Raw genomic sequence first — 21,824 nt, forward strand, 5'->3', positions numbered from 1 at the left:
CAGTAAAAAAGTAAATGCTTCTTATTTTTAAAATTTATGCTCTCTCATAAATTCACTGATTTCACCAAATCAACAGTGCACTTTTTTCTTTCAGAAAATATGTTTGCTAACTATACTTTTGATAGTTTTCTTTTCACCAACCCAGGTAAATGATTACATAATTTAATTCCTATATTTATGCATCCAAAGGACCCAAGTCATGTGAATTTCTTCCTTCTTTTATTTAATATTAAACTACAAGTTAAAGATGACTATGAGATAATAGAACATATGGAAGTACATATTTTAATATTAAAAGAGTCTTGCAAAGTAAATGATAAATAAGTCAATGTGATGTCAAAAAAAACCCGAATTAATTTATGTCAGATTGTTGGAATTGAGTTGTTATAGACCACAAAATGCTAATTCAATATGGGTTGCTAGGGTAGGGAATCTTTAAATAATTCTAAAAATACTTTATAATCTAAAATGAAATCTATTTTTTCCATGTCTGTCACTCTTCAAAGGATTTCTGAAACTCTTGCCTCCAGTGGTGAAGGATTAAGAGGACTTAAAACTAGAAAGATAAACTAGGGAATATTAATAAATCAGAATTTGAAAATCTTTCCATCCATAACACCTTCACTGAATTATTTGTAAATTCTACTAGTTTATTAAGAGGTGTGTGTGTGTGTGTGTGTGTGTGTGTGTGTGTGTGTGTGTGTGTGTGTGTGTGTAAATGTCAGCTCTCTGTTCTTTGTAGCTGAAACAGAAGAAATTATAATCTATGCATTTTCATTTTTGGCCTGAGTACTGCCACAAAATCTTTAGCATTAACCAAAATTATAATAACAATGCCATCTAGGTGAGAAAATTATAACTTCTTTCCAGATTCAGATGAGAATCTTAGATGAAAATAAGCCTTCATTAGATATTTCCTTCTGTCATAAAATAGAACTCAGATTGTTATTATTATTATCATCATCATCATTATTTCCAGTAGTAACAGTGGTACTATATATTCAGAAATTATTGCTATAAATTGCCACATGGATGGATTATTTTACAAAAGATGAAGAAGGAGTGATCAAACTGAAGGTTTTAAGTTATAATCAGGATGAGGATAAAGAAGGATGAAGAAATTGTGTTCACATGATAGGAGACATAGTATAGCATTTTATCAAAAAAGATAAATATACTATTGCATCAGTATGAAAATTAGACTTAAGTTTTATTCAAAAATTATTGTTTCAAGGTACTGGAGAATTTTTACTCACTTCCAGTGAGAAATGATCCACTGAGAAGGGAATATGCAAAAAAGAGTGAGTGGTCAGCACTAAATGTGTAAAAACTATTAGCCATTTCCCAATCCTCTATCAAGAATCAAACTAAGGGGCTGGGAATATGGCCTAGTGGCAAGAGTGCTTGCCTCCTACACATGAAGCTCTCAGTTCCATTCCCCAGCACCACATATATGGAAAACGGCCAGATGGGGCGCTGTGGCTCAGGTGGCAGAGTGCTAACCTTGAGCGGGAAGAAGCCAGGGATGGTGCTCAGGCCCTGAGTTCAAGGCTCAGAATTGGCCAAAAAAAAAAAAAAAAAAAGAAAAGAATCAAACTAAAATAAAAGTCAACAACATGGAAAACGCTTGAAAACAAGTAAAAATGTTGAATAAAGATAGTCAATAACAAATTGACTCAGGAGAGCTTTGAATTTATGTACAGCTGGAAGCAAATAGTTTCAGGCTGAACTGTTTGACAAAAAAAAAACTTAGATATATGTTTTGCACAAGAATAGACTATCTAGAATGAATGAAATGAGTGAATATACTACTTGACTTTCTTTAGATTGGGCACGTTTTACGAGTATTTAATTACCTGACTATCTCAATTGTCATTTGGTTGGCACTTAAAGTACATAACAATTTGTTAGATATGGTATGTCATTTAGTTCACAGTTCTTGCTACCAAGAAAATTTATAATTGTTTGGAAATATGAAAAAAGTATAAGTGTTAGAACGTGTGTGTGTGTTTCCTACATCATTAAAAGTCCATTTTGAACTCTCAGAAATTTTAAGAACACCTTTAGTAGTAAGCAGAGTTGGATTTAGTTTGTTTATATATTTTGGCTTTCCAGTAAGATGTTCAAAAATAAAATTACAATGTGTCACAATACTAATAACACTAAAATAGCATTGTAATTGCTACATGCTACTATATACATGCTTAATTCAAGAAAACAAATATAGAAAATAAATAGTATGTGTTGATGAAAGGAAAACAAAATAATGGAAAACACAAACATCCATGTAGTGATGAAGATACAGGTTTCAGTTAGTCTATTAGTTATATTCAATATCCAATTCTCCCTTTCTAACACATTTTGGTTTGTTGTTACATTACTAATAAAATTTAATTGGAAATGAAATCAACCACTAAATTGTTGTATAAGGGAAGGAGTATATCATTAAATCAAATAGGAAAAATTTATACCACAGACACAATACATTATATGGTTAAAATATTTTAACAACCTTTCACATAGAGGAGTAAACACTCCCATTTAAGTTTTTTGCTTTTATTGAAGTTAGATCAAAAACTTAATGCATATGCCTTTAGCTTCACTATATTTGTTACATACCAACCACCATTTGGTACTTAAGGAGCACTTTTCATGATCAATGCAATATGTTCGTTAATCCTTATTTATTTTTGAGAACTAGATTTCATTCTTGAAAGCTTTTTGCAAAGCTCCCAATCCTGTTTGGCATATGGAGAGAATGACTCACAGTGAAAATGAAAAAGTATGATAGAAGAATAACCAAACACTGCTGCACTGGGGGCAGAAATTTTTCTACATCTACATAGTACATACCAAACAGATGGAGTGGGAAAACAAATCTTTGCTGTGGGTGGCCTTATCATTACAGCCAAAACAATCCAGAGACACCCACAAAAGATATGTATCAAACAATTCCTCTGCAAGAAATAAAGAAGATAATTTAAGGATGTTTCTCAAAATATTGGTTTAATTCTTCCTAATGCATAACTTCTTTTCCAAATAATTTAATTCCTGAAAATTAATGGTCTTTGTAAAGCAAATAGATGCTTGAAAAAGTTCAACATTATTTATGTTACTAAAAACAAACTGACATCTAAGTGTTCAAGAACTGGGAAATTGTTAGAGAATTTATATTTCATTAAATTAATAGTCTGATTTAGCCAACTATCAAAATTATTGTCATAGAGACATGTAGAAAAACAAGAAAAAAAGTCTACTGTGTAACTTTTTGTCAGAAGAAGCAAATATATAATTTTGTAAGTACTAGTATTATATGCAAAGAATTGGATCGATGAACAAATAGAAGGGATAACTAGGGTGGGAAAGTAGTACCAAATACCTGGTGGTAGAGAGCCGACTCTGAGCAAGAGGCTGAATGAACTCAAACCTAATCAAGCCTTAGTGTAGACAAAAGTAAAAAAAGGTATTGCTTCAAGAAATACTACCACACTTTTAATGGAAATAAATTTTAAAAAAATAGTATATGTGATAGAAAGCATCATTCCCAGTTTAAAGACAGTTTTTAAAAGATAGGTGTGTATATTCCAAGTCTTGGCAATCAAAACTCTCTTCTTCCTGTCTGGGTGAAGGAAGGGATTCTCTAGGTAGAAAATTTTCTTAAACCTCCACAAGAGTATGTCTATTTCAGACTTGAATAAAATAAAAATGTTCAAAATAAGGAATCTGAAATGGTAAAATTTTCATTATCCCTTGAACAAATGGAAGGAATATTCTGTGGTGGATGGGTAATACCTGATATGCTTTAAATTATTCAGAGTGTGTACCATAAACCAGAATATGCAGATTTATTAGCAATGCATAATATCAGCCCCACACAATCTGAATCTTTAACTTTAGTGAGATTTCTATCCCCTACATGTACAATAAGTTTAAAGTATTGCTTTGAATTAAATTTTCTGGGAGAATTTTTCCCTCAAATCTAATTTTTCCCTCAAATCTACTGTGCAGTGTAAGAGTTGTTTATGGGTATTGAACATTTACTTTGTGCTATTGAGTCAAGTATTTGTATTAATCACACCACTTAAATTTCATTAAAAACAACTTATGATAATATTATTGATACTTAGTTTTAAAATGCCTTACGATTTTGAAGTTTATTTAACTCGTCCCCATCCATATGTCAGAGAGAGTGCAATCTCTTGTCCCAGTTTGTCAGTTTATGTTGATGATGTTTATAAAGTACTAACATAGAAAGTAAATTTAAAACTACCACACTTCTCATAATAAAAATTCCATCCTTCAATGCCATACCACCTGAAAAATATGTAAATAGTTAAAAATTGTATATGATTATTTTCTAAAAGAAAAAATAAAATATGTTTTAGTGAAGTTTAATTTAGTATCTCTTGTAAAGAATCTTTGAATGACAATTTAGATAGCTGAATTTCCTTTAGAAAGGAAATATGGCAGAATAAGATTGTATTTGGTTGAAAGGAAGAGATGAACTAGAGTTAAATTCAAATAATCAAAATGGATCATTAATTACACAGGTCTGGTTCTCAAAATGATGACTGGTTTGTAGTGAAACAATGGTAGACTGACTATGAAATTAATATTCCCCTACAACGAAGTATTTTGTTCACAACATTTTCTCAAGTGTTTTAAAATAATCTGAAAAACCTTAATTTGAAATGCATTTCTTCAAATTTTGTTTCTAAGATTCTAGTGGAGAAAAGGATTGGTAAAAACAAATTTTCTCCTTACTATAGATTTTTTTCTGTAACTCTTGGGAAAAGAGTGGGGGAAGGAGATATTTTAATATCATATTGAAGTAAGGAGGTCAGTTCTGGCCTGCACCATCTTGGCCACATGGTGAATTGTAGGGTCTGGCATCTTGTCTTCATGGGTTTGCCTGAATTCTTAGAGGAAGAAAAGTGTCATCCTTAGGTGCCTGAATCCCTGGAGACAGGGACGGCCACTTGGCCTATAGTTTCCTGGGTTAACAGTAGCCTAGTGGTTGGGACTGCCCCCGACCTGATCCTATTTAAGCCCAGACCAGCTCAGGCACCATCACACCATGAAACATGTCTCCATATTCCTGTCCTGTTTACTAGCTCACTTCCAGTCACCATGGTGTCCCACTTCAGATCTCCATTGGAGCTGAATTGTCTTGTTGGTATAATTTTTGTTCTTTCTTTCCTCTCTGGCCTAATTCCTAACAGTGTTAATTGTGTTTATGGGCTACAGGCCTTTGTAACAACTGGATGCCTACAGCTTGCTAGCATTCTATTAAAGACTCCAAGATTTGATCTCTGAAAATGTGACTTCTATGATATTTTACCTTATAACAATATAACTTGCTTTAAAACCAGAATATTTCTATATATGTTTTTCAGTCTAGATTCTACTTTTCATGAGGTCCATGCAAGCACTTTGATTGTTATTCTATTAAATTTTATTTTAACAGGACTGGGAATATGGCTGAACTAGAGAGGGTTTGCCTTGCATGCATGAATCCCTGGGTTTGATTCCTAAATACCACATAAACAGAAAATGCCAGATGTGATGCTGTGGCTAGGTTTGAGCAAAAAGAAGCCAGGGACAGTGCTCAGGCCCTGAGTTCAAGCCCCAGGACTGGAAAAAAAACACACCCCTAACTTATTATAACATTATATTGTCATCATTTTTTGTGATTTGTACATAATCTTCATACATGTAGTAGACTGTTCATTATATGTAAGCTAATGATAATGTCTTAGATTTTGTTAGCACTCTTTTATCACTTCAGAGAAACATATAGGTAGCAGAATCTGAGTGATAATATGAAAACTACATAATGGCAAATATTTCTATTTTAGAAGAACTCTTCAGGGACAGATGACAGGATGCCACTGTGAGTGCTTATCAATGGCTAAGCATTGTTACCTATGCAATCCTCACAACAATCCTACAATGCAGGTACTGGAATTTATTTTGGATTATAAGTAGCCAGTGTCTTAGAGTGGCCAAAGGATATGTAGATGCCGACCATTAAGAAAAAGCTTACACTCAGGAATAAAATTCCAGTGCCTACAATGACAAGCATATGGTTATTTTGCCTTCTTGGGAAGAAGTTATCTAGGAGGGGTTGAGTTGCGAGAATGATGAAGGGGGTGACATTGATCAAGATAGACTGTATTCTTAAATTGATTTGTTGAATAGTTAACTGCTTAACTCCTTTGTACAATACTTCAAAATAATAAAATTAGCTAAGTAATTTTAGCATTATTTTCTAATATGAGAATATGTAAGTGAATATGTTTTTTGTGTACTCTTCTATACACATACACACATATATATTCAGTTTTGGTTTTCTATGAAAGTAAAGAAAAAATCAACGCAAAGAGTTCACACAGGAGTTTAATCCCATAGAAGGTCAGGATTCTGGTTAATTTGTTGAATTTGCATCTCTCATTACTGAGATTCTGATGAGTGATTGACATATATTTGATTTCCTGAGGCACTGTCTATATAGAGGTCTTAAATGGATGGTCAAAATGCATAAGTAAATTTCTCCTCATTCAAATATAGGAAGAGAAACTATTTCTTACTCACAACAACTTAAAAGGTGCCACGAGAATTGAAATGATGGGCTACTCTTAACCCTAGCTCTTTTTTTGTTGGAAAATGTTCTGTTCTAAATCAGTCGACTCCTGTCATTATTCATCTTCATCCCTGTAATATGGAATCATCATGGAAAGATGACTTTGACCAGATTGATTTACAGGATGGTCTCAGAGCTGTTAGTCTGACCAGTGAGGAAAATTCCAAGGAGACTAGTTGACTAAGTCAGCCACTCAGTTTGTTCCCTTCCTAGTCTTCTATGAAAAATTGACAAATGTGGGTACTCTCTGACTTATATCACGACCCATATATAAATATTGTACTTTTCTTTTATTTTGGCTCAGTTTCTCCTTTGAGAACACAATGAATCTTAAATTATTAAAGAAAATGTTCTACCTGAAAAGTGAATTTAAATTCTCAGCTTTCTTATAAATAAAATAGTCTTTTGTTGTGAAGTTGAATCCTGCTTTTGCCTGGAAATTTTACAAGGAAATAATGCATGTGTGGTTGGTTGCTTCTCTAATAATTCTAGTGGAATTGAAGTCTACTATGCTTCTCACTCTTTTTTTTTTTTTTTTTGGCCATTCCTGGGCTTTGGACTCAGGGCCTGAGCACACTGTCCCTGGCTTCTTCCCGCTCAAGGCTAGCACTCCGCCACTTGAGCCACAGCGCCGCTTCTGGCCGTTTTCTGTATATGTGGTGCTGGGGAATCGAACCTAGGGCCTCGTGCATCCGAGGCAGGCACTCTTGCCACTAGGCCATATCCCCAGCCCCATGCTTCTCTCTCTTGAAACTCTTTTAACCCTGGCATTTGTTTATTTATCTATTTGGGGACTCTTAATTTCCTTCTTAAGACAAGAAGTTTGCAACTGGGATTTATTTATATTATTTATTTATTTATTGTCAAAGTGATGTACAGAGGGGTTACAGTTTCATATATAAGGCAGTGAGTACATTTCTTATTAAACTTGTCACCTCCTTCCTCATTTTTCCCACCTCCTCCCTTTTACAATCCCCCCAAAAAACCTAGGATATATTTAATAAAATGTCTTTCTAATTCCAGGCAGCCCTGACAATTCCATGTCCACCTTTCAGTATCACAGAGAACCGCAGAGGATTAATAATTCTCTGATGAGATAATAAAGCATGTCTGCTGGCTAAAAATGGTTTCTCTTTGACCCCAACAAGGCAGTACTCTCCAGGCTTCCAATGTAGTGTGATTCAGTACCCTGCCCCAAGCCATCTTTAAATATTCAATAGGAGTGATATCTGTAGTGCAATAGGACACACACACACACACACACACACACACACACACACACACACACCTCTTATTTAAGTGCTCCAAGCAGTAAGAAAGGTCAAATCCTCAGTATCTTTGAGGAGTAGAGATTATTTCAATTGAAGTGAAAGAAAAAGTTTTTTCTCTGATATTTTACCCACCTAAACCTACTTCATTCTTTTTTTCGTAGTTTGTTTAGAATGGGTGGAGATTGGGAAGGAGTGAACTACATCCTACCATAGGGAATTCATGGAATACTATGAACACTCACCTAATATGTTCAACCTGTTTCCAATTGTCACTAGCCATATTCATTCCAAACTCAAACTCTAGAAATATAGTTTAAGAAAGATAGGAAGATCATTGATGTATGTTTGCTGAATAACTCGTGTTTTACTGAGGATTGCATCTAGATGAAGACAATTACGAACAGAGCTTTTAACAATTTGCAACTCAGTAAAAATCTCTGGAACTTTTTTAGCAATGCATTTTGCTTTATAGCGAAGTTCCTTCCTGGCAGCTTCTCTGCCACTTGCAGTCAATGAGCCAATTCTAAAGTTATTTCAAGAACCTAGTTTGTGCTTAGGGGCAGCATTTTAGTAATTAGAACTTCTACATGAGTAGAACTTATCAAAGAGAGTAGTTTAAGTGTCATAAACAGGTAGGGATATTTGTACTTCTCTGAGTTGCCAATATGTGAATTCAGTATCCAGTGGGTTTGGGTTGTTATTCTCTGCTTCCAAATGTATTTTTGGTTTTGCTTTTCCTATGTAACTTATGGTATGTCATATATAATACCAATTACATAAATTACTTGAAATAATATTTCTTTCATTTTCTCTATAATCATACATTGCAATTATCCTTAGTTCTGCATGGTAAATGCTATTTTTTTCCAGAGTTGAATTACTCTACTCAGCTTTATAATCACAAAGATTAATGAAAATATGCTGAATTTATTATTTTTAAGTATTAAAATGAAGGCAATATTAATGAACAGATTATTGAGTGTTAATAATGTGTCGACTACTATTTCATAACTTTCCATATATTAACTTAGTCATAATAGGAAGCCTGGTTTTTAAGTATGTTCACTAGAAGAAACATTTTGACATTGAATCATACTTCAGTATATATAAGTAATATGCTTATGAAAGACTCTCAATATACAAATAGTCCTACTTAATATTTTCCAGGAATTTTACTCCATAGTAGACCAAAACTTCAATATCTAGGAAAGAGTTTTATGATTTGTACTTCATAAACAACTATAAATGAAAGAAAGCAGACTATACTTCAATTATTTTATTAGGTCAAATTTACAGCTGTTTTTCTTGGACTTGGAGAACCACTAATTCATGAAAAGAAAAGTAGGAATTTCTAAAATTTTCTTCATTTGAGTACTTTTAATGTCCACAATTTTTTCTTTTGTTAATTTCTAGATATCTATTATTACTAGCTATCTTTACTTTCTCTGTCTATATTCTTTCCCAAGGCAACTTCATTCCTTGCAAAGCTTCTAATTTTAGTCATCTATGAACATATCCATTATTTATCTCCATTTCATCTGCCTACTTCTCTGATAAATAGATAGATGATAGATAAGAGAATTCAGAAATAAATCCAATATAAATAGTAAAAAAATTTAATAATGTTGTTAAGGCTATTCATTTGGGGGAAGACAACATTTTCAGCAAATGACAATAAAATTGAATACTTGAACACAAAATAAAATAAGATAAAATGAATTTGAATATGAAAATGAATATAGTTGAAGCATTATGTTGAGAAATTATGTTGGGAAAATGGAAAAGTAAATTTTAGGAAGACTAATTCAGAAAGATATAAAGTTGGAGGCCTTTCTGGTTTCTGTGTGTGTGTGTGTGTGTGTGTGTGTGTGTGTGTGTGTGTGTGTGTGTGATTATGCATGTGTTTATATAAAGAAGTAGTTTGTAATTCACGGAAAATTTTGCAAGGCTCTTATAAGAATATGATGATGCAAAATGAACTTCCACACTTCAATGAGTCCATTTTCAAATGGCATATAAACCAAATTCATTTTTAGCCTTACCTGTGTTGTGATTTCAACTTAATATCCTTTCACTCTTAAGAAATATGCAATTGGGACTTGTACAAAATGAAACTCTCAGATCCTAAAATTCTCCATAGTTTATCTTGCATGAGAAACTTGTAAATGTTCTATAAATATTCAAGAGCTGGCAAGTATCCAATGGCTATGTATATCGAGGTATGAAAATAAGAGCTCATTGAGCCATCCAACCCAATTATTCTAAAACTAAGGTAGAAATATCTTTTCCAGGGGTTTGTGAATGACCCATGCATTTACTATATTTGAAAGAGCCTCTTTTCTTTAGTTGTTTTATTTTGTTCAGCACTAATGTGAAGTGATTTCATGTTATATCTGTTACTAATTTTGATGGTTTTTATATCAGACATTTTGCCTGTTGGTTATTATGAATTAGCAATATTTTTGTCAGGTCTGGGGTTTGAACTCAGGTCCTGGGCACTGTCCCTAAGCTTCTTTTGCTCAAAGCTAGGACTCTACCACTTGAGCCATAGCATCATTTCTGGCTTTTTCTGTATATGTGGTGCTGAGGAATTGAACCCAGATCTTCCTGAATGCTAGGTAAGCACTCTACCACTAAGCCACATTCCCAGCCCCTGGCAATTTTTTTCTTAGCAGTAACTTCATGTGAATATTTTCAGTATCATTTTTATGTAATGCTGACCATCTCCCATTCTCCTCTAAACTTTTACATTTATTTGAAAGTTTTGTACTTTAAATAAAATTGATTTATTAAAAATGTACTTATTCTAGAGAGATGTTTAATATATGTACACACACCCACACACATACATACATACCAGGTGATTTATAGAACAGTCACTTTTTTTGAGAAGCACTGAAAAATGCAACTGTAAATACTGTATTTAGAATATTGTCATGTATGTTTATTCTTGCTGACTAATGAATGTCACATGAACTATACAAAAGCAATTTGTCCATTACATAAACAAAATGAGTGGCACAAAATGATTCTGATTTTGAATGAACAAAAATTCTTTTTAAGCATAGCCCCACATAAAGCACCACATGGTCACATGTTTTAGATGAGGAAAATAAGGGAAATGACCAATGTCCATGCTTTCTATTCTATCAAAGCTCCTTTGAAGTGAAGTTATCGTTGGTATATCTGGTTTATAGTTATCACAGTCAAAGAATTTGTTTATAACTTATTAATAAAAGTATTGTAATTTTGGTGCAAGAGAAATAATTCTCCTTAGTTGGAAAGTGTATAATGCCATGTTAATGAACCAATTTAGTAATGCTTTGGAGCAGAATAGTTGTCAAATGGGGTCATTACTTTTGCTTTGCTAAACTTCTACGGGAACAAAGAAACCTTGTGTATATTAAAGTGCTCAAAATGATTTCTAAATGAATGTACCAAGTCTGTAGAACGGTTTCATGACTTTACATTTTAATGTGGCCAAAAAGCAATAGAACAATGTTAGCAGCTTTTTATAGATATTTGTCTGGCAAATTAGGCCACTTAAATATGTTCTTGTATATTCAGTCTGTGCATATCATTCAGATTTATCAGAAATATTGTATATCCAACCGTGTGTGTGTGTGTGTGTGTGTGTGTGTGTGTGTGTGTGTGTATGTGCTAGTTTTGGGGCTTAACACTGGGGTTTGGATGATTTTTTTGAGCTATTTTGCTCAAGGCTACTGCTCTATCATTTAAGCCACAACTCTACTTCTGGCTTTTTGGTTGTTTATTGGAGATAAGAATATCATGGTCTTTTCATGCTCAGGTTGGCTTCAAACCATGATCTTCCAATCTCAGGCTCTTGAATAGCTAGCATTATAGGCATGAATAACCAGCATCTGAACCACCTTTTTTTGACTAAGGAAAAATTTACATACTGGTCATGTATATCATTTATTTTGACACACACACAGAGTATATGTCAGTGCAACAAATTTCTAGAAACTGTAGTAAACATCAGCATGAACATGTTTTGTGCCTTTAACTAAATAAGCCTCATCAAGTTTCACTCTCAGTTCTGCTACCAAGGATTAATTTTATCTGTTACCTTAATATAATTTTAAATAATGTACTATTTTTATCGTCTGTGTAATCTCATTTCACATAAACATAATGTATACACCTTTTTTGTTTGCGTAAAGAAGACCTCTTGGCATCTTCCCTTGGCTACTTGGACTACTTGGACTACTTTAAGTCTTTGTCATGTCTGATATAATTATCTGTATTTGCATGAAATTTTGCTTACCAGATAATTCAGTATAATTTATGACAGGAATCCTAAGACCTATGGCTGGTATTAATTCCTCCTGCAGTTTTTTTTTTATTTAAATATTTTCCTTCAGAGGTACTGAAGACAAAAATATTTAGTTCATCTCTGAAAGTCTAAAGATGAAAGGTAAGCCCTGTTGGAATAATTTAAATTATTATTCTTTGACTTACCATTATAATTGGAATATTTTTTTCAGTATTACTGTGTTGTGTTCAATTATACAAATAAATAATTTAAAATATCACCTTTGCAAATATGAGTTGCAATTCCAACTTTAGAGGGCTATTATTACAATAAAGGAATTGCCTTTATTTCTCTTGAATGAATATTTAGAAAGAGGTATACTGAGACTTCAGGCTGTAAAAATGAATATGCGGTGCCAGATTTTGTAAAGGTTTGCATACATGTCATTTTATTTGGGGATTCTTATCATAGTTTTCTTAGAATATTTGATTCTTCTTTCTTTAGATTTGATAGTTTTGTAATAAAATGTAAAGTTTCACTAATCTTTCTTCTTCAGTATCCAATGATTTTAAGCTAATTTAATGGTTTTTTCCCTTGAGATATTGAAGTCTGCAATTTTTTTTTATCTTACAGAGTCTGTGTGGCTGCCAACATCACTCACCAAACTGCTTGAAATATCCACTTTACATCTTTTTTTAAACTAAGAAAATTATCTTCAAAATGGAGATGTGGCTTGCCAGAATGGTGCATGCCAATAATATATAAGGACCTGAGTTCAACTCTGTTGGAGTTTTTAGCCTCTTGCACTCTCCTGACCTGCGGGAGAGACAGGAAAACACGCCCCAACCAGATGAGCCAAGAAGAGGAAAAAAGGGCAGACAGAATGCCACCCCAGTTCCTCTTTCATCGGGGGACAAACAGACAGTCCAGGAGCCAAGTCAGCGCTAAGACTCTCTTTAATGGTGGAAATGAGCCTTTTCTAAACGGGTCAGAAAGCAGCGGAAGGGGAGGGGCATGTGCACCTATGTAGGGGCTGTGAATGGATGCCTGAGCTGTCCATCAAGGGCGGAGAGCCGAGGGACCACCCAAAGGGTGGCCTAATTCTATGTCACAGCCACAGGACTGCCTCCGGTTCACCATCAGGCGCCATCTTGGCTACACGTGGTCCCAAGGCTAGGAGGTAGGGCCAGCTAGAATGGCCTTTCCAGTTCTGTGGATCCAGAAGGCAGGCGGCCTATCCATGTGGTCCCAGGGCTGGGAAAATAGGCAGGGCCAGCTAGAACCACTTCTAAATGATGCAAGGCATCCGGTCGGGATGCTCCACATCTCCCTCTTTTGTTTTTTATTAATAACAGAGGAGGGGTACCAGGCTGGGAGTATGGGCAGAGGTTGTTTCTTCTGAAACTACTTCCTGCTGAAAAGGGGTGAAGTAGTCAGGGGTTCCTGGTTCATCATTTGGCCTGGTACCATCCAGTTTGGTTGGTAAAAGTCCTCATCATTTCCACGAGAATGGTTATCAGGGCCAATGGGTGTCATGGTCTCCTCTGGCTACTCCTGTAGCTTGGGCACATCAAGGAGTCCCTGGGACTGGGGTCTTCAGGGTCCAGATCTGCGCTGGGCACAGCAGTGTAGTAAGAGGATAGCCTTGAACTGCAAGTTCCCAGGTGGCGAACTCAGTGAGGAATGTTTTCCTCTTAAAAGAGACTTTTGCAAAGGTCAGGCAAAAGGCTGACAAGTTCACAGGACCACTTAACATGAACAACATGGGAGAACACACCCTGGGCATAAGCCATAAAAGTTCCATTTGGAACATAAATCCAATTGTGGCCCATTACAAGGAAGGAGGCATAACTGGACTGGGGACAGGAAGGAAGTATATATATATATATATATATATATATATATATATATATATATATATATATATATATATAGCAAGTAACAAGGGCTAGAATGCAAGTTTTTGTCCAGATGGAAAATGGACAGGTATGGACATTAGGTGGGTAAACAACTATTGACATTAGGTGGGTAAACAACTATTCCTCTTGATCTCCCGGCTCTGATTAATTTTGAAAGGGCAAGTTTAAATTGACTCCATTTAAGATGAGACTTCACCTCCTCTTACTCCCCTCCATGGTTCCTCATTGTCAGGATTGACCTCATCCTGAAGGTCTAGGTGCTCATTGCTTGGATAGCTTGTCCCAGTTGGCATTCACGGGGTTTGAACTCAAGGCCTGGGCACTGTCCCTGAGCACTTCTCCTTGAGGCTAGCACTCTACCACTTGAGCCACAGTGCTACTTTCAGCATTTGGCTGGTTCTCTTGAGACAAACTTCCAGTCTGGCTCTTTGCTGGTTAGTTGGGAGATGGAGTTTTAGAGGGAGTTTTTTTTTTTTCTTCTTTGCCCTGGCTGGCTTCGAAATGAAATCCAAGGAGTCGTAGACATAAAAGCCCTTTTTATTTCCAATTAAAGCATCAAGGAGACCAAGGGGACTAGAGCTTACCTGTATCTTGTCAAGAAACTCTAACATGTAGTTGCTAGAGTTTTGCTGTAATACTTAGAGAACAGCAGACTGAATGAGATCCATGTGCCATCAAATCAAATCATATCTTTTAACCTTACTGGCAGGTGGAAGAGAGCACAAATGAATTACAATCAAGAGGCCAAGGGGTAGGGGCAATGTAAAAGTCTCAGCTTCAGTGGATCCGAAGTGGCTGTGTCTTCCATTCTGAATCAGCAGGCTTTGTTAGTCATGTGTGATGGAGGCAGGCAGGAGAGATGGGTTGGATCTGGGAAAGGCTGTAGTGGCATCTCTCAGAGTCCCCTGGATATATTGTCACACCTCCTGCTGGATTGCCTGCAAAATTCTACACAGTCTGGTTAAAGACATTTGAAATCTCCCAGTATTCCCTGGTTGCTTACTCTGAGTACTCTGGCTTTTGTAGGCTGATGCCCTACTGGTTTAAGCAGGGTGACAACATTAAACAGGTCTTAGAAGGTTCAAGCCTTCAACCATCTTCACAAAATCCACACAGACCAAAGGCCAACAAAGTCTGCACTCTGCAGCTGCCACGACAGTTTCTGAAACACAGAAGGGGAAGACACCAATGTTACCCCAATGCAACCCTGTGGCCACCAAACAAAACTCTGATGCTTTTAACCTTGGAGTAAGTCTCAGTTGCAATGTCATGATAGGCCTGCTATAAGTCCAACTCTAATCTTGGGAGAGGGTGGGGCAGAGCCAAGGCAGGAGCACTCTGGGCCTGTCAATTTTTTTTTTTACAGGACTCCTAGATTCCCTGAGCAGTTTTCCATGAAAGAGAGAGAGAATAAGGAATCAGTGAAACCAGGCAGTTTGGGAGCAGACTGTGGAGGTAGCTTCACAAACTGCCACAGTCCACACAGCTAGCACACATATTGACCTGTGTCCTATAATGCAAAATATTAATCCTGGGTCAGAAAAATACAGGTTATCAGCCACATTTGCAAACATGTTCCAAAATGACTCTGGTCCCTTGATCTTAAAGAGTTTATGAGAGCACAGGAGAGAAAAATGGAGAAACAAAATCTTAGTCTATACCAAAGAATTGTCAGGATCAGATGTATATTTGACTTTTAGTATAGATAGACATAAAAACTAGCACACTGATTTTACATCATTGTATAACACATGCTGTATATTTGAACCTTTTGGAGTTTTTCTTAGACACATTTGCTTGCACCCAAACATGATCAGTTTGGGTTTAAAACCTGGGTTTTTTTTTTTTTTTGGCTTAGAGTCTGGTATCAGGATGCCTCCAGGCTGTTTAATGTGACCCCACCCACAGGCTGTGAAGATCAATTAAGACATAAGTAAGTTAAAATAGTAGTTAAAAAGGCAAGCAATTTTTAAACTATGATGCTAGTTTTTACATGTTTTACCCACAGACAGACATACATACAGACAGTTGTGCACAAGCTTTGGGTGTGTTTAGAAAAAATTTTCTTTTTCTAAATTGGCCATGTAAGTCTCCTGGAATTCTAGTGGCAAAATGATATTATTTTCCCATATCTTAGATCCAAGTGGTCAGTTAGAAAACAAAAACTTTTCCAGCAAACAAAAATTTTCACAGATTATCCGGTGAGGAAATTGAGAAGCCACATTTTGAGAAACCAGTTCAGCTCCAATGGGGAGCTGAAGTGGGAGGCTACGACCAGGAGATGGGAGACAGGACATGAACAGAGCAGACACGTGACACGGCTTAATGGCGGTGGAGCTGGTCAGAGCCTTAGCAGACTCACAGTAAGACACCTTCATTGCAAGGCCACAGTTACATAGTTCAGGGTGGGGGACAGGATTACCCGGAGCTTGAGTCTCCACATCCCTGCCCAGCCTCGAGGAATTTGGCATGCCCATCACCAGGGGGATGGGTGGGCTTCCACCTCCAAGAGTTTTTGAAACCTATTGGAACCAAGATGGTTCTTGCTAAAACTAACCACCACGTGGTTAATGCTAGAGAAAACACGATTTAGCCAACAACCATCAGAATTTAACTGAATCTCCAAACTTAGCAAACATCAACAAAAGAACAGAAAACTTTTCTTTGTCTCTTTTGAAGCAGATGTTAAGTAAATAGCCCTTTTCCTCCTGGGCAGCCAGGGAGCTGTCTCCCCTCCATCCAAGACATTTCTCAGCAAATGCTTCTCAGGCTCTTTGAGGCCACCTCAGAAGCGGGAGGAGTGAGTGTCTTAAACACTGTCCCAAGGGTGATCCTATCCCTGTCCGCTCAAGATGGGAAGCCTCTGGTGGAGGAGGGGTGACGAGGCGGCGGAGGCCGCCACCCCCCCCACCTCCCTCATCCACCGCGCATCCTGGGGCAGAGCGGCTTGGCCCAGGATCCAGGGGATCAGGCCAAGGCTCGTCTATGGGCTCATCAGGGTGAGGCATTGAGCCCCTCTTCTCCTGGGCAGAGGGAAGGCTGCTTCCCTCCCATCCAAGATGTCCCCCACAGATCCCTCCTGGGCCCAGATGCTCCCCCGATGCTCCCCTGTAAGGGGCCTGGGGAAAAGCAAGCCTCTACTCCATCCCCACTAGCTAGGCTGAAAAGGTTGGCAGATGCCACCCAGGGTGCAGCATGCTTCAAAGTCTCCCAGGCCTTTTTGGCTTGGAGGTTTGAGATCTCTAAGCCTATGTTTATTAGCATGAAGCTCAGTGCTTTGAGCGCTTGATCATCATGCTGAGTTTGAGCCTGCCCCATCTTTTCTGGGGTACCCTTACCTCGGAACTTGATTGGCTTGGCTCACCTATAGTTTCTAAACCTACGCTTCCTCAAGCCCCATGTTCAGGCACCAGTTGTTGGGGCTTTTATCCTCCCACACTCTCCTGACCTGTGGGAGAGACAGGAAAACACGCCCTAACCAGATGAGCCAAGAAGAGGAAAAAAGGGCAGACAGACTGCCACCCCAGTTCCCCTTTCATCGGGGGACAAACAGACAATCTGGGAGCCAAGTCAGTGCTAAGACTCTCTTTAATGGTGGAAATGAGCCTTTTCTAAACGGGTCAGAGAGCGGCGAAAGGGGAGGGGTACGTGCACCTATGTAGGGGCTGTGAATGGATGCCTGAGCTGTCCGTCAAGGGCAGAGAGCCAAGGGACCACCCTAAGGGCGGCCTAATTCTATGTCACAGCCCACAGGACCACCTCTGGGTTCACCACCAGGCGCCATCTTGGCTACACGTGGTCCCAAGGCTGGAAGGCAGGGCAAGCTAGAAAGGCCTTTCCAGTTCCGTGGATCCGGAAGGCAGGTGGGCTATCCACACGGCCCCAGGGCTGGGAAAACAGGCAGGGCCAGCTAGAACCCCCTCTAAATGATGCAAGGCATCCGGGAGGGCGGGCCCCACACTACTCCAATCACCATTATTAGGAAGCTCATTTTTCCCATTTTTTCTATATATCTAATAATTTGGTGATGTCTAAATACAAATTGGGGACTCAGGATATTGCTAACTGCCTTTGTAGGGCTCTTATTGTTTAGGCAGATAGTTAAATTATTCATGAGGATTTTTTTTATAATTGGTTTTGGGGCTTGAGTTGAAGTCCTCTTTGGGAGCCTAGGAACCTGAGGCAGGAAGATGATGTATTTAAAGTCATCTTGAGCAACACAGGGATACCCTATTTCAGCAAAGAATTGTCTAATAATTGAAATATTCACATTGAAATTATGTTCAATAGTGATTTGGTTTTGATAATGGCAAAGTGTCTGTGTGTCCAACACTCCTACAAACAAAAAATACAAACAAAAAATAACCATAATATTATTTGAAAATAATGGAGTCCAAAAGTAATCAGAAATTGGAGGGGATATTACCCAAAAAACAAAGGCACAGGGATAGCAATTCCAGGCCAACCAAGGGAAAAAATTTCTAAGATTCCTCATCAACAGAATAACTGTATTTTTTTTTTGTCTTTTCTTTTTTGGGTACTGGAGATCACACCCAGGATATTGCACTTGCTAGGCAAGCGCTTTGTCACTGAGCTACATCCCAGCCCCAAGTATGTTTCCAAATTTTAGTATTTTGTTTTTTAACTGTATTTTTAACAGAATAAAACTGTGTGTTATAACACATTCCTGTAATCACAGCTGTGGAAGAAAGCTTAAATAGAAATATCTCCATATACACTAACATAAGCAAATATGTACTTGGCTAGGAAAGGTAAGGGCTTACATTTACATCCTCATACCACCAAAACCTTTTTTTTTTTTTAAGAAATAAAGAATCAAGACTGTCACCTACCCTCACTCTTCCTTTTCACAGGATATTTTCTGGGCAAAAAAATAGGGAATAGAAAGGGATAATATCAAGGAGACATTGAAGTCAGTTTTTTTTTACTTAAAGTTTTATGTAAAATACATTGTAGCAATTAATATATCAATGTTCTTTTTGCATGAAAAAAGGCCTGTTTGTTTCAGGTAGCTATCATTTGTTTCAAAGTATAGAAGCTACTAACATTGACAAAGACTACCATCCTAGAGAGTTGCTCTTGGAAACTATTATCTTTGAGGCTATACATTTTTTCTAATTAGGGAAGCCTTTTGGTAACTGTCCTTAGGTTGATTATTTATTTTAAGAAGAAATTATTGTTTCCTTACAGTTATAATTGACAAATAGGAATTATATGCATTTTAGGGCTACAAAGTATCTTCATATGATGGAGATTGTAAAATAGTTGTCACAATTAAGCTAATTAATATGTACATCATCTCACAGTTGTGTGTGCACAAGTACTTTTAATAGCTCCTATGTAATACTGGTATCACACATTCCATTGTGTGTGTGTGTGTGTGTGTGTGTGTGTGTGTGTGTGTGTTGGTTTTTTTTTGCCAGTCCTGGGACTAGAACTCAGGGCCTGAGCACTCTCCCTGGCTTCTTTTTGCTCAAGGCTAGCACTCTGCCACTTGAGCCAAAGCGCCACTTCTGGCCATTTTCTACATATGTGGTGCTGAGGAGTTGAACCCAGGGCTTCATATATAGTAGGCAAGCACTCTTGCCAGTAGGCCATATTTCCAGCCTCACACACTCCATTTTAAATGAAGACCAATCCAGTTACCTTTCTCACATGTCTAAGAAATTAGCCACATACACCTTTACAGATGAAAGGTAGACATAGAGATAAATGGTGTGTTGAATTCAAGTTTTCTTTTTTTTCTTATTTATTGTCAAATTGATGTACAGAGAGGTTACAGTTTCATTGAATTCAAGTTTTCTAAACAACAAATTAAATCACAAGTTTTTCAAACTGTGGTCCCAGCAGTTAATGCAAAGTTCTTGCTACTTTTAGATAACAAAGCACCTCAGTTTATTTTCACTGAGTGACAGAGAAACAGTTTATAGTTTGAAGACATATAAAACCCAAAGAAGAGTACCAGGGTAATATTCATGGCAAAAGACTAAAATTTATAAATGCATGTATGTACGTGTAACCTTTAATTTACAATCCTGAGAATGTCAGAACTCTCATTTCGTCTCCCAAGGCTTGAATAGACATCTATATTTTATGTGAGTTAGGATCTTATAATCTATCTAGCTTTGAAATAACTCATGTTTTACTTAAAATAATTTTTGTTATTTTTCTGTCCATTGTAATAAAAACACGCTTGATTAAAGTTTACATGGAGTTCACATTTACTCAGATTTCTACTCATCCTCTATTACTAGTAGCTTAGATATAAATTAGGGGAGTTTATTTTAATTATAACTTAATTCTAATATTTTCCAGTTAGTGTTAAATCATTTTATACTGAAGGGAAAATGTTCTACTTTTTCATCGAATAGCCAACTATTTTTCTCTGTATTCTCTCCTTTTTAATCTATCCCTCCAGACACTCCATAAACATCTTAGCCTGCTAGAATCTTGTCCTCATTTATTGTTCCTTTCACTATTGTTTAACTTCATTTTATACATGTATTGGTTCTTTCCTCATGCACAGGAAAGATTTTTATCTGATATTTTTCTTTTCTTTTTTTTTTTTTTTTTTTTTTTTTTTGGCCAGTCCTGGGCCTTGGACTCAGGGCCTGAGCACTGTCCCTGGCTTCTTCCCGCTCAAGGCTAGCACTCTGCCACTTGAGCCACAGCGCCGCTTCTGGCCGTTTTCTGTATATGTGGTGCTGGGGAATCGAACCTAGGGCCTCGTGTATACAAGGCAGGCACTCTTGCCACTAGGCTATATCCCCAGCCCCTCTGATATTTTTCTTAATATGTTATTTATTTACAACAAATTACTCAAATACCTTAAGTTCATACTAACACTTCTGGGGAAACATATGCCTCAGTCCTTCTAAACTATTATTTCCACTCAATTCTCTATCATTTCTCTGTCATAGCACTAATGAGCAAGTATTTATAAAATAAAATGTCCTCTTTATGCTTCCACTATGTATTATGACATTGGTATTGTGGCAATTGATAATGCTATCTGTATTTGTTATATTTTGCAGTTGTATACAAGTTTACCAAATAAAAATGTGACAGAGCAAGGGACTAAAAGAAATGGCTATATGGCATCTCATGTGGACAAATAATTATCTTCTGCTTGTCTTCTAACATTTGCCACTCTGGTGAGTTTATCCCTTTACCCTGTCATTTTGTCCTTCATATTTTCTGAATATGCTTCTTTTGTATTTTCTGAATGTGATATGTTTTAATAGACTCTTTACAGGTTGCTGACAAGCACCAGATTCTAAGGTTAAACTCACATACATAATTTTGTGATCATTCACTCTTCTCATTCTGTTGTAGTGGCCCAAAATTTGGCCAATCTGATCTACATCAATTTATTTGTTTATCTTTCAGTGTATGGTTAGTTTTGTCTCAGGAGGATGCTGAGTGAAAATAATGGACAGGAAGGAATTAAAACATTTATATATTCTACTCCTTTTCTTACTTTGGGGTTTCCAATGCCTGGCCACATCCATTTACTGAATGTCACAGTTCTTATCACTTGGTCCTCTTCACACAGTACTGGTAACATAGAGTCTGGTAACAATTTTCTCCTCTTTTGTGTTAGACTGTTTGTAGGCTCCTCTAGCTATTACCAACTCTGTGGGTAGATCTCATAGTTTCCACAAACACTCTATTAAACTCTTTTCAAATTACCA

Source organism: Perognathus longimembris, chromosome 1 (assembly GCF_023159225.1).
Source record: "Perognathus longimembris pacificus isolate PPM17 chromosome 1, ASM2315922v1, whole genome shotgun sequence".
Classification (NCBI taxonomy): Eukaryota; Metazoa; Chordata; class Mammalia; order Rodentia; family Heteromyidae; genus Perognathus; species Perognathus longimembris.